This window comes from Eptesicus fuscus, chromosome 1, assembly GCF_027574615.1.
Source record: "Eptesicus fuscus isolate TK198812 chromosome 1, DD_ASM_mEF_20220401, whole genome shotgun sequence".
Classification (NCBI taxonomy): Eukaryota; Metazoa; Chordata; class Mammalia; order Chiroptera; family Vespertilionidae; genus Eptesicus; species Eptesicus fuscus.
The window spans coordinates 31,479,354-31,494,517 of record NC_072473.1 but is presented as its reverse complement, the minus strand read 5'-3'; the positions used below and the strand labels follow the sequence as shown (position 1 = coordinate 31,494,517).

At 40.9% G+C, this 15,164-nt stretch overlaps 1 protein-coding gene across 2 annotated transcripts in view; it reads left to right on the top strand.

The window, feature by feature from the left end:
• The window catches only part of APOOL (apolipoprotein O like), a 125,781-nt gene that overhangs the window by 32,643 nt on the left and 77,974 nt on the right, over nt 1–15,164 (top strand). The window lies entirely within an intron of this gene.

Here is a 15,164-nt window from a genome sequence, read left to right as displayed (position 1 = left end):
TACTCTAAAAGTGGGCACTGTTTGTAAGACTTTTATGTTGCTGTCAATAAATAGCTTTTAGGTTATAACTACAAAACGAAGTTATTAGCACCTTTTATTGTTTCACTTTTAGTTGGGAAAAATACAGTAGTATTTCTGTTAAAGCAGAGATAGATTTAGTGGTATTTGTCATTTTTCAGAAACTTTATTATAGGAGATACAGAGGTGCATTTCAGAAGTCAGTAAAGAAGAATTAAAATTTTTTATGGGCAAGATTGGCTGGACCTGTGCTATATGACCCAAAGAAGTAGAAGCAGGGCCAGTAAAAATTATATGGACATGTGTTTCAGTTCAGTTTGTGGAAGAAATTTTTCATAGAGTTGTAAAAAATATGGAATGGTCTATTAGTGGAGTTTCCCATTGCTGAAGGGGATCATACATAGACTAGAGGGTCACTTGGTAATGTGTTATAGAAGGGATTCTAGTACCAGGAATGGTTAAAAGGCCTTTAAGGTCCCTTTGCATTCTAAAGCTGAAACTCTAGTACAAAGAAGGTGATATTCCTGAAACACAGTTTTATATTTTGAAACCAGTCTCTCTTACCATTTTAAGTTAGGTTCAAAAGTCATTAGTTTATTCAGGAGCAGTGCTTATATTTTAAGTCAATTTGTGACCCTCCTATCTTTTACCTGATACTTCAGAAGAGGCTAAACGTTATCAGATGTATATTTATGCCCCTGTGTTTGTTTTTCTCAGGAGTATTTGTACATTAGGTCTGCGGACAAAAGAAATCACCAAGAAAGAACAGTACTGATATAGTCAGTCACAGTACCTTCCCTGCTGCTAAGGCAAACTTTAGCCTTTCATATCTACCTAAGGAAAGAAAGGTAGAAAGAAGACAAAATAGAATGTAAAGTTAAAATAAGGATTGAAAAACAACTGACATCATACATAGTTATTAAAGTATTATTGATTATATTTCTGTCATTGGAAAACAAAATTTAATAAATGAAAAACAATTGGAACAAATGGTGCTGAAAAAATGAAGGGGTGGGGAAAAAGAGGTGAGGAGAAGAAAGTGGAAAAACTGAAAGCAATGGGAAATGATTATGCTACTTTTTCCTTTTACCAAGGATGGCATATAATTTCCCTCTCTTCCCCTCCAAGTCTAATGATCTAGAGTCATAAACAGCCTTGTGGTGAGGAGATTTTTCTTGTGAACAGAGCTTCAGACACCAATTCCACACTGAAAGGGAAACTGCTTTTCATATGTTTCCAATTCCCCTCCATTTCTGGATCTTTTGATACCTACAAATGAGGCCTATAAAATATATATTTAAACAATTGTCATTTAAAAGAATATCTAACCTAATGGATACCTTTATTAGGGTATTATTGACCATTCTAGCTGAAAAATGCATCAATTAGATAGAAAGTATTAAATTAAAAGTATTTATTTGATACAGTATACCAGTAATAATCACATTACTTTGGCCAAGAATTTTATTCATGCACAAGCAAAGTAAAATGCTATTTATAGCAAGAGAGAATCAGGCTTTCTTTCTTTCCCCTCAGATATAGTCTTTGTTTTTAATTTATATTTTTTAAAATAATTAAATCATATTTTAACTTATTAAAAAAAGAAAAAAATTAATACTACAGAGGAACTGAACAACGCAATCAACCAAATTTACAAAACATTTCACTTAGCAAAAGCAATTTTCAAGTGCACATGGAACATCCACCCAAGTAAACCATATCTTGGGTCATAAAAAAAAAGCTTGACAAATTTAAAAGTATTAGAATCATACAAAGTATGCTCTCTGACCAAAATTTAATTAAGCTAGAAATCAATAAAATAAAGATTATGGAAAATCTCCAAACACTCAAAACAACATACTTCTAAATAATTCATTAGTCAAAGAAGTCTCAGGGGAAGTAAAAATTCAACATATCAGTTTGTACAATGCAACCCACAGCAATCTTAGAGGGAAGTTTACAGAGTTAAAATATTATGTTGGAAAAGAAGAAAGGTCTTTATAGAATTTTAAAATTTTATTTTACCGTACTTTCTGGCATATAAGACGACTGGGCGTATAAGATTTTCCTGTGTTAAAAAGTCCTTTTATACGCCGGAAAATAGGGTATATTGGACTATATTGATGGGATTAGATATATTGGACTACCGTATTTTCCAGCATATAAGACAACTTTTTAACCCAGGAAAATCTTATATGCCCAGTTGTCTTATACGCCGGAAAATACGGTATGTGTGTGTGTGTATATATATATATATTGTTGATAGTATTACAGATGTCTCCCATTTACCCTCCCTTTACCCCCCCCCCACCTCCCAGCCCCTACCTACCCGCCCCAGGTCTTCACCACCCTATTGCCCATGTCCATGGGCAATGCATATCCTACCTAATAATAGACAAATATGCAAATTGACCATACCTCTGACACACCCACAAGCCACGCCCACCACCCAATCAGAGAGAGCATGCAAATTAACCCAAACCAAGATGGCTACAGCCACAGAGAGCAAGGTTTCCTAGGTAACAGAGGAAGCCAAGCTTTCCGCCTGCCTTGACAGGCCTAAGCCTCCACTCAAGCTACAAAGTTTCAATTATAGAAGGTAAACAAATTCAAACAAATGGCGGCAGAATGGAGCTTGAGAGAGCAGGCCAGGGTTGCCGCCGGCAACAGGGGAAGCAAATCTTTCCGCACACCCTGGCTGGGCCCACCCACTTAAGGCAACAAAGTTTCAATTATAACCCCAACACAAATGGCTGCCAGCCTCGGAGGGAGCCCCAAGTTTGGCTCCACTCCAGGCTACAAAGTTTCAGTTGTAGAAGGAAAATAAATTCCAGATACCAGGGCCTCCGCTTGGGTTGCCAGGGGGCATGGCCGGCCTGTAAACTACCACAGGCCCCTCGCTCAGGCCGCCCCACGCCCCAAGGGAACCCCCGCCTGATCCAGGACACCCTTCAGGACAAACCAGCTGGCCCCCACCCATGTACCAGGCCTCTATCCTATCTAATAAAAGAGTAATATACAGATTGATCATCACTGCAGCACACAATATAGCTGCCCCAATGTGGTCAAAGATCCTGCCCCCATGTGGACACAAGATGGCCACCACAAGATGGCCAGCAGGAGAGGGCAGTTGGGAGGCACCCAGCCTGCAAGGGAGGGCAATTGAGAAGGACCAGGCCTGCAAGGGAGGGCAGTTGGAGGTGATCAACCCTGCAGGAGAGGGCAGTTAGGGGTGACTAGGCCGGCAGAGGAGGGAAGTTGGGGGCAAACAGGCTGGCAGCAGAGTGGTTAGGGGGTGATCAGGCTGGCAGGCAGAAGCAATTAGGGGCAATCAGGAAGGCAGGCAGGCAAGCAGTTGGGAGCCAGCAGTCCTGGATTGTGAGAGGGATGTCCGAGTGCCCATTTAGGCCCGATCCCACTGGGATCGGGCCTAAATGGGCAGTTGGACATCCGGTGGGATCGGGCCTAAACGGGCAGTCGCACATCCCTTGAGGGGTCCCATATTGGAGAGGGTACAGGCTGGGCTGAGGAACAACCCCCCTCCATGCACAAATTTTGTGCACCGGGCCTCTAGTAAGTATATAAGCTCTATGGTTTATCTCTTCTTGTCCCCCATCCCCACATCAAGGTATATCAATCTGTTCCCTGCCTCCATGTTTCTGGTCTTGTTTTGTTAGTCAGTTCATATTGTTCATTACATTCCACAAATAAGTGAGTTCATGTGATATTTGTCTTTCTCAGATTGGCTTATTTGGCTGATACATTTATCTCTATGCCTGTTCTTGTGCCAGTACCAAGCTGTTTTCATTACAGTGGCTTTGTAGTAAAAATTGATATCTGGTAGTGTGATCCCTCCAATTTTGTTCTTCTTTCTCAAGATTGCTGTGGCTATTTTGTTTTGTTTTGTTTTTGTTCCATATGAAATTTTGGAGTATTTGTTCTAGGTTTGTGAAATAGGTCATTGGTAATTTAATAGGGATTGCATTGAATCTATAGATTGCTTTGGGTAGTATGACCATTTTAATTATGTTAATTCTACCGATCCATGAACACACAATAGTCTTCCACTTCTTTATATATTTTTCTATCTCTTTTTTCAACATATTGTAGTTTTCCAAATACAAATATTTTACCTCCTTGGTTAAATTTATTCCTAAGTATCTACATTTTTTTGTTGCAATGATAAATGGGATTTTTATTTTTAGTTTCCCTTTCTGAGAATTCATAATCCTACCTAATAATAGACAAATATGCAAATTGACCATACCTTCACTATGCCCACGGTTGGCCAGAAGGCGTGGGGAGGTAGGACTCGGGGTGGCCAGAGTGGCCGATTGGGCCGGCGGGACACTGAGCTTGTGCCGCCGCTGGCGACGCAAGCGTCTGCACCATGGCTGTGCTGCGGCACAGAAGGGGCCTCTACGGCAGCAAGCTCACGTCCCGCCATGGACCATCAAAAGCGGGGGAGCTGGGTGCCTGTCTGCTCCAGCACCAGGCCTTTCAGAAGCCTCCGCCATGCCAGAGGCTTCTTGAAAGGCCTGGTGCACCAGCGGACAGGCACCCAGCTCCCCCGCGATCGAAAGCGAAAGCATGGGAGCTGAGTGCCTGTCCGCTCCGGCACCAGGCCTTTCAGAAGCCTCTGCCGTGCCGGAGGCTTATGAAAGGCCTGGTGCACCAGCGGACAGGCACCCAGCTCCCCCGTGATCGAAAACAAAAGAGTGTAGGGGACCCTGCACGTGCATGATTTAATCATGCACTGTGCCTCTAGTTGGTATATAAAAATGACTGATATCTGGCTGTTAATTTTTTTATTCTGCTATATTGCCAAATTCATTTATTAAATTAATAGCTTTTAGGTGGAGTCTTTAGGGTTTTCTATGTATACTATCATGTCATCTGTAAATAGTGACAGTTTTACTTCCTTCTTTCCAAATTTGGATGCCTTTTATCTTTTCATCCTTTCTGATCACTGTGGCTAGGACTTCCAGTACTAATCCTATATAATAAAGAGGTAATATGCAAATTGACCGTCACGCTCTCACACAAGATGGCCGCCCCCATGTGGTCACAATATGGCTGCCACAAAATGGCTGGCAGGGGAGGGCAGTTGTGGGTGATCAGACCAGCAGGGGAGGGCAGTTAGGAGCAACCAGGCCAGGAGGGGAGGGCAGTTGGGGGAGACCACGCCTACAGGGGAGGGAGAGCAGTTGGAGGGGACCAGCCCTGCAGGGGAGGGCAGTTAGGGGTGACCAAGTTGACAGGGGAGGTCATTTGGGGGCGACCAGGCTGGCAGAGGAGGGCAGTTAAGGGCGACTGGGCTGGCAGGGGAGGGCAGTTGGGGGCAATCGGGCCGGCAGGGGAGCAGTTAGGTGTCAATCAGGCCGGCAGGGGCACGGTTAAGGGGCTATCAGACTGGCAGCAGAAGTGGTTAGGGGCAATCAGGCAGGCAGGAAGGCAAGCGTTTGGGAGCCAGCAGTCCTGGATTGTGAGAGGGATGTCCGACTGCCCTTTTAGGCACAATCCCACTGGGCAGTCGTACATCCCTTGATGGGTCCCAGATTGGAGAGGGTGCAGGCTGGGCTGAGGGGACCCCCCAACCCCGTGCACAAATTTTGTGCACCAGGCCTCTAGTTGTATTATAATATTATGCATGAGTACACACACACACCACAGGGATCGTACCTAAACTGGCAGTCAGACATCCCCCGAGGGGTCCCAGATTGGAGAGGGTGCAGGCTGGGCTAAGGGACACTCCCCCTGTGTACAAATTTCATACACCGAGCCTCTAGTATAATAATAAAAGCATAATATGCTAATTAGACTGGATGTCCTTCTGGATGATCTTCCGGATAAAGCTGGGGCTGTGAGGGAAGCCAGGGTCCTGGGTGCCTGCCGGCGGCTGGAGGAAAGCCCGGGTCCTGGGTACCAGAGGGAAGCCGATGCCAGCAGCCAGGATAAGGAAGGCCTCCTCTTGCACAAATTTCATGTATCAGGCCTCTAGTGTTGAATAAGAGTGGTGAAAGTGGACATCCTGGTCTTGTTCCTGTTCTTAGGGGAATGGTTTTAATTTTTGTCCATTGAGTATGAAGTTGGCTATAGGTATGTCATATATGGCCTTTATTATGTTGAGTTATGATCCCTCCATTCCCACTTTGCTGAGAGTTTTTATCAAAAATGGGTGTTGGTTTTTGTCAAATGCATCTGGGATCGGGCCTAAACGAGCAGTCGGACATCCCTCAAGGGGTCCCATATTGGAGAGGGTACAGGCTGGGCTGAGGGACAACCCCCCTCCGTGCACGAATTTCATGCACCGGGCCTCTAGTATCTGAAAAACAAAAAGTTTAAGAATCAGCAATACTTTCAAATGACATGGAATCTTGTCCTTTCTGCAAAACACAATATTCCAGAATAACAATTAGAGCTATAAATGAAAGCATAATATAGTTATTATTTGACAAAGCTTCCCATGTACCTTAAGCAGAAAATTTTCCTTCATGAGAGAGAAAACAAATACTGTACTTCAGGCATTCCAGAGGCTATTGGAGTGATCTAGTAAAGCCAATTCTAGGTCAAGAAAATGTTTCTTAAAATTCAAACCCTGGAAGGATTGTTAATCTTATTTTACCAAAAGATCATATATCAAAGTGTATTAGGCACAAACATAAGCTAGCAAGCTTCAGTTTCCACAATTAAAAGATGGCCTTTTGTAAGAAATACCTGATTAATATGAAATATTACCAATTTAATAATTTATAGAACTTTGGCTTCCTTGGTAGAAAAACAGGACATATCTTTTCCCTTTTAACAGACTAGAAAAGGGCTAACCAAAATGAGGTTTATTCTCTAACTTCATTTTTCCTTGGGTGTGGTCAGCAAATGACACTAATTGGATTTCTGCTGTCAGTCTCTCTGAGTACATTGATATAAGCTATTTACCATCTGGTTATATCCTCTGGTTAGGGAGGCAAAATGCAAATCATTTACTCTTAAGTGTCCTGGGTTTAGGGAAGATAGAATTTACTAGATGGCTCCAAATTGCTATTCAACCATCTCAATTTCCCTATTCTACTTGTCCTGGCTTACTGGCCTGTGGCATTTATGCAACTTCCTTTCAACATTTCTCTTAACAAAATTCAACTATCACCAACTTTCTATACCTTTCACAAATCTTTCTGCAGAAACCTTACAACTTTCAGGAATAACCAGCTCTAGAATCCACTTTCTTTTTTATTCAAAATGCATCTCTATGCCTCATGCTTTCCATTACATCAAAACGTTATCTCTTTCCCATTAGTTAGAATTCTTACTCCTTAGGAACCTTAAATTTTTAGGTGAAATATAAGTAATGAACATTCCTCAGGTTAGCAATACATTCACATTTTAAGAGATATTTTAACTAAAATACAAGACATTCATTAACAAATTAAAATCCATTCTCTAGATTCTCCATGCAAGGGAAACTCAGATTAATTAATATTTCAGTATCCTCTTATTTCAAAATACCTAGATATTTAATAATTTTTACTATTTAATTCAGCAAACTCCAAAGTTTTAAGTTATCAAACACTTTGGAAAACTATGTTTAGGCATATATAATTACCACTGAAAATGCTTTATCATATATTCTTCATTTTAGTTACATTTATTTTGCCTGGACAACTTTGAGATTTTAAAGCCAATTATTATTACCCAAGGCATTTTGGCAAATTTTGTAACACTGATAACTCACTTGTTTTCAGTGGCTTTAATGTTAAAGTACTATTTTTTTTTACATAAATGGGAGTGGCCCCCACTGCTATTTCTGCAGCCTGTTGGAGGGCACTTCTATAGGTGTAATCTGCCTAGAAAAAAGACTTGGGGGATTTAAATTGTTATTTCCCATATTTTTTTTTCTGAGTAAACTAACAACATGATATCTTACATATAAGAAGAGATCTTAAAAACAGAAAGAGCAAAAACCTACAGTAATTAAATGAGTATTCATGCCGAAACCGGTTTGTCTCAGTGGATAGAGCATCGATCTGCGGACTGAAAGGTCCCAGGTTCGATTCCGGTCAAGGGCATGTACATTGGTTGCGGGCACATCCCCGGTGGGGGGTGTGCAGGAGGCAGCTGGTCGATGTTTCTCTCTCATCGATGTTTCTAGCTCTCTATCCCTCTCCCTTCCTCTCTATGGAAAATCAATAAAATATATTTTTTTAAAAATAAAATAAATAAATGAGTATTCATAAAAGGGTGGACTGGGACATTAGCCTTAGAATCTTCAAACTAAGTCCCCCAAAGATAAGAAAGCAAGCAAAGCACATCAATAACCAAGTTATATTCAGACAGACAAGAACTTTACAGCTATGAGTTTCCAGTGGTTGATGACTTGAGAGGGAGTGCAGGAAGGATCCCCAAGATCAAGAATTCTTGGCAGCTGCTGGGAAGTTCCTGCAATCCCTGCCATGTGTAAAGCCTTCCACAAGTAGCTGGGGCCGCTAGCAAAGTGAAATATGTCCCATTGCCAAACAAATTAAACCAGCCAACAAAGACACATAAAACAACAATTGACAGACACTCATATGATATTTACATGCACACATAACACACAGACAAGACTTAATAAATCAGAGTTCTTTTCATGGATCTTTCAGAAGATGTTTTAAAGTGCCTGGACTTTTAGCCAGATGTGGCCCAGAGGGCTCCCAGGTGGGGTCCCTGGTTAACACCCACAAATAGCCTGTTGTTCAGAGATCTCTATCATATTCTACTCTCCAGAGCAAATATTGACTGGTGTCCAAAGTCATTTTAGCCAAAATCAGCCAGTCCTAAAGCATCATATAGTAATTTTCAGACAAGGCATTAAGGAGTTCTTTTGTAAAAAGACTGTTAGCCCCATTTTCTCTAGTTGATGAGCCTTCCCACACCAGAGGAGGAGAATCAGGGGCCTTAGGTATTACAGGCTTTACAGGCTATACTTCAGGAAGAGGTAGCAGTGGTAAATCCTCCTGGCATTCTGTAGGCTTTTGATCCTCAATATGAAGTGGGCATAGTGCAGCTTGAACAAGAGCCCACATAGTTAAAGATGACAAAGGCACTCGTTTTCCCTGAGCCTGATTTCTCTTTAAATTCCTACCTACTTGTTCCCAGAGTTCAATATCTAATGTTTCAGCATCAGGGAACCAAGGATTATAAATTATAGGCACCATTTGCTTTTAATAACTTTTTAAGTAACAAAGAAATCTGTTACTCAGTGGACAGTTGCTGTCCTATTGTGAAACCTCAGCTGAAAAACAATTCCCTCACACTTGGAAATCCCACGTGGGCTCCAATGATTTACTGCGCAGTTACTTTCATTTCCTTCCTCTTCGTTTTAGAGGGTTCTGCTGAATCTTGTTGCATTCCTTGGCCCTCACATGGGGAACCACCTTGCTGGGGCTGACCAGTAGACCCTGAGCAACAGATGAATGGATTACTCCAACACAATGTTTGCAGTGAAAGAGAGCGCCAAGGGACATCCTGGCTTTTGTTGTACCAGCAGTTTGAGATAAAGTTTATTATCTTTTAAAAACAATCAGTAGGGTATCTTGAGAGGACACGTGTGTTTACATAGTCCTCTAGGCAAGGGCATCCAGGGATTAAGCATAAGGATTCAGTAAACACCCGGGTTTTCTGCACGTGCACAGACTTGTTTGGAAAGGTCAAGGAATAATTAGGGGTGCCGCCTTTGACACTCTGTTAAGTCTTCCCTAAGTCGGAATTCCGATAAACAGGGCAGATGGCCTTCCACACACTTCCCTTTTATCAGATTGTCCTCCTTACAGACTTTCCACTTTCGTTTCTGATATTATTTATTTCATTTCTCTCTGTTCCCTGATGAGTCTAGCTAATGGTTCATCTATCATGTTTATCTTTTCAAAGAACCAGTTCTTAGATTCATTGATCTTTTGTATTGGTTGTTTTTTGTTTTTTTGTGTTTTTTTTTTAGTCCCTATGTCATTTATATTCTCTGTGATCTCTATTATTTCCTTCCATCTATGTACTCTGGCTTTTCTTGTTCTTTTAGTTGTAGTGTTAGTTTATTAGAGTTTTTCTTATTTCTTGAGGTAGTCCTGTATTGCTATGAACTTCCCTCTGAGGACTGCTTTTGCTGTGTCCCATAGATTTTGGGTTGTTGTGTGTTCATTTTTGTTTGTTTTCCAGAATTTTTTAATTTCTTTTTTTTATTTCATTCGTAACTTATTCATTGTTTAATAACATACTCTTTAGCCTCCATATGTTTGAATGTTTTTATTGTGGTTCATTTCTAGTTTCATGCCTTTGTGTACTGAAAATATGTTTGGTATGATTTCAATCCTCTTGAACTTGTAGACACTGATTTTGTGTACTAACATGTGGTCTATCTTTTAGAATGTTCATGTGCACTTGAGAACAGTGTATAATCTGCAGCTTTGAAGTGTAATGTTCTATAAATGTCACTTAAATCCATGTGATATAGTGTGTCATTTTAGGTCTCTTTCCTTGTTTTGTCAGGAAAATCTATCCAGTTTTTGTGTGTGTGTGTGGTTTTTTTTTTTAATTACTGCTTCACTATGGTGTTAAAATCCCTTACTATGACTGTATTACTGTCCATCTCTCCCTTAAAGTCCTTCAAGAGCTTTTTGTATATATTTAGGTTCTCTTATATTGGGTACATAAATTTTTACTAGGGTTTTATACTCTTGTTGGATTTTTAAACTCCTTTGAGTTTTATGTAATGGCCTTTTTTGTCTTTTTTATGGCCTTTTCTTTGAAGTGTATTTTGTCAGATATAAGTATTGCTATCCCTGTTTTTTTATTTGTTTCATTTGCATGGACATTTTTTTCCATTCCTTCACTTTCATCCTGTGTGAGTTTTTTGTTCTGACATGTGTCTCTTGTAGACAGCATATATGTGGGTCATGCTTTCTTAGCCATTCAGCTACCTGTCTTGACTGGAGCATTTAATCAATTTACTTGTAAGGCTATTATTGATAGGTACTTGTTTATTGCCATTTTTATTCTTACAATGCTAGTTTGGTGTTAATAAACTCCTTTAGCCTTCTTTTTCATTTTGCCTGGGAATCTCTTTATTTCACCAGCTATTTTGAATGATAGACTTGCTGGATAGAGTAGTTTTGGTTTTAGATCCTTGCTTATCATTACTTTGAATACTTGAATTCTCACTGAGTTCATCCATCATTCCTCTACTAGGTGTACCAGTTAATAATGTGGATTTTTTTCAATAGATGGGGTTACACATATGTTGATATATATGTATACATGATTTGATATGTATGCTGTTTGTTGTATTGACAGCAAGCTTCAAAACTTCATATGTCAAATTTGCTGAAGGTGATAACATCATAGTTATTTTTATGCTTAAAAATGTCGAATTTCGTGCCAAAAAAAAAGAGCATTTGTGGGAAGTTTTAATTCATTACTTTATTTTGGAGAAAAAATCATCGTATACTTTGGGAAGCTTATGGTGAACATGCTCCATCTCAAGATACTTGTGAACACTGGTTTAAACACTTTAAAAGTGATGATTTCGATGTGGAAAGACAAAGAACGTCCAGGTCAATCGAAAAAGTTTGAAGACCAACAATTACAAGAATTGTTGGATGAAGATGCGTGTCAAACTAAAAAAAAAAAAAAAAAAAAAAAACTTGCAGAAAGATTAAATGTTGTTCTGCAAACAATTTCTGATCATTTACCAGCAATGAGAAAGACACTGAGTGGCCAGATTATTATGATCTCTGAACGCATAATAATCTCGCCACTCAGTGTATATCCTATATAATAAAAGGCTAATATGCAAATTGTCCCCTCGACCAGGAGTTCGACCAGCAGGCAGGCTGGCCAACCGCCCATGTCCCCTCTCCCTGGCCAGGCTGGCTGGACCCTACCCATGCATGAATTCATGCACCGGGCCTCTGATACACACACACACACACACACACACACACACACACACACACACACACACAGTGGCCAGATTATTATGCATTTAGAGATCATAATAATCTGGTCACTCGGTGTATTTTAAAGAAAGGAAAATGGGTGCCACATCAACTGAACGAAAGACAAATGGAAAACCGAAAAGTCATCGGTAAAATGTTGCTTCAACGGCATTAAAGAAAGTCTTTTTTTGCATTAAATTGTGACTGGTGATGAAATCTGGATATATTTTGAGAATTCCAAATGCACAAAATCATGGGTTGATTCAGGTCAACCATCAACATCGACTGCAAGGCCAAATTGCTTCGGAAAGAAGACAATGCTCTGCATTTGTTGGGATCAGGAAGGTCTGGTGTATTAATAGCTTCTAAAACCAGGTGAAACCATTAATACTGATTGCTACCGACAACAAATAATCAATTTGAACCATGCTTTGATCGTGCAACGACCAGAATGTGCCAGAAGACACGGCAAAGTAATTTTGCTTCATGATAATGCACCATCACACACTTCAAAACCAGTTAAAGACACGTTAAAAGATCTTGCCTGGGAAGTATTAACCCACCCGCTATATTCACCAGACCTTGCTCCTTTAGATTAATACTTGTTCCGATCGATGGCACACGCACTTTCTGAGCAGCACTTCAAAAAGTACGAAGAAGTGGAAAATTGGATCTCTGAATGGTTTGCCTCAAAACAAGAAAAGTTCTATGGGGTCGGTATCCACAAATTATCTGAAAGATGGGGGAAATGTGTAGCTAGTGATGGACATTACTTTGAATAAAGCACTTTTGATGTTTCTCCTGAAATTATCGTGTTTTGTTTGATTACAAAATCCGCCATTATTAACTGGTACACCTAGCATTCTTATAACAATTTCTTTATGCTCTGTATCCAGTAGCTTTCTTCCCTCCATTTCACTTTATTCTTTTTATAGGGATTTCTCCTGCTCTTTCATTTGGGACATCTTTCTTTGCCTCCCCATTTCTGTATTATTTCTGTGTATTATGTAGATCGATGTCTCCCAGTATTGTTTTGGTAGCCTTATGTAATAGGTATTCTATGGGTCTAAGTAGCACATGCTCTAGTATCACCCAAGCAAGGTTCTCTGGGAATGTCCTTTGTGTAGTTTATATGAACCCTCCTGTGTAGTTTAGTCTTGATTGCTGTTGGCCCATTCATGCATGGGGTTGACATTTAGGCCAGCTGACTGTGAGGATCAACCCCAATCACAGTGTTCGAGTTGCTGTTTGGTTACTGACCACGCAAACTGGAATTTGCCCCAGCTGGCTCTGGTGCCTGTCAAGATCATCTTTGGATATGTCGTTAGTGGAGCTTATTGATTCCTGATCTTATGTGGTCTGAATACCCATCCCCAGGGTGTGTTTGCTCCTGGAACTCCTGTGAGGGACTCAGGTGTAGGTCAATTTCATACATTGCCTTTGATTAGCCCTGGGTTGCCTGTTTGGAGCTACAAAGTGATTCATAGTTTTTGGCTGCCTCTTCTGGGCCTGGTTGTGCATGGAAGGGGCCAAGGTGCATACAATGATTGGTTTCTACCAGCACTGAGCCCAGGAGCAGGTCAGCAAAAGTCCCAAGGCACCCCAAGTTCCACCTCTGCCTGCCTTTGCCTGCCAGCTCCCTGTTAGGCTCAGGCCCTGAATGAGCCTCTGGCTGTATGCCAGTTGTATGAGGTGGGTTTTCAGTGAGTCATCAGGTAGGGGTGAGTTGTGTTCACCAGATTGACACAGGTTCAATCTTGGTGCCTGTGCTAGGCCTGAGTCCCTTCTGCAAAAGTCTCAGGGTAAACCAAAGCCAGCTGTAACTTCCAGCGTCTTAGGGAGTTGTCAGGGTGTTGCCAGCAAAATTCATCAACTCCAGACAGACTAAAATTTGTCCATGTGAAGGGAAATATCTGCACAGGACCAGTGGTGATGGTTAGATATGTGAGGGGAAAATGTCCCTATCCTAAATCCACACAACTCAATCTGTCCACAATTCTGGCAGGACCTCCTTGAGAGCCCTTGCTAGGCAGAGCCCAGCCTTGGGATTTGAGAGGGTGGGGCTAGTGGATCCTTTGTGGTGGGTGATGCCAGTCAGGCTCGCAAAAAGTGGGGACAATGACCCCTACCTGGAGTCACACTACTCAGTCTCTGATACTCTCTGAATCCTTCTGGACCTCTATACTAGAGGCCCAGGCAGCTGACTGCTCCGAGGTACATGAATTCAGCAGGGCCTGGTTATTGGGAGATGTGAGGCTGGGACTATTGCACTCTCCCAGGCTGATGCCACATGGAGGGAAGTGGTCAACCCAAGAAAGATGACATCTGTGGTGTGGAAGAGGGACTCAGCACAAGGACTCTGTTGGCTATCTCTTCACCTCTCTCCCCAAAGTCACGAAACCGAGTCTCTCCTCACATGACTCTAGTACACTCTGCCCTTTCTATTCCAGAGCCCAGGGTGAGTTGCTACAAATGAAAATTTGTTCATTGGCCCATTCGGAGGGCACCTGGATTTATAGCTTCTGCACAGCAAAAGAAACCATCAACCAAATGAAAAGCTAACCCTCTATAATGGGAGATCATATTTGCTGATACATCCAATAATGGGTTAATTTCCAAAATACATATATAAAGGACTTATACTACTCAACACCAAAAAGATAAACAACCCAATTAAAAAATTGGCAAAGGATCTGAATAGATACTTATTTCAAGGAGACATACATATGGTCAAGAGACATATGAAAAAATGATCAACATCACTAATCATCAGAGAGATACAAATTAAAACCACAATGAGGTATCACCTCACACCTCTATCATCAACAAACGATGGCTATCATCAACAAATAAGTGCTGGTGAGGATGTGGAGAAAAAAGAACCCTTGTGCACTTTTGGTGAGAATGTAGACTGGTGTAGCCACTGTGGAAAACAGTAGTTTCCTCAAATAATTAAAACTGGAAGTGCCTTTTGACCTAGTGGATCTCACTTCTGGAATATAACTGAAGAAATCTGCAATACTAAATCGAAAGAATATATGTGCCTCTATGTTTATAGCAGCACAATTTACAATAGCTAAGATCTGGATACAACCCAAGTGCCCATCAGTAAATGAATAGATAAAAAAGCTGTGGTACATTTACAAAATTGAATGTTAAAAAAAGAAAAAGGAAATTTTATCT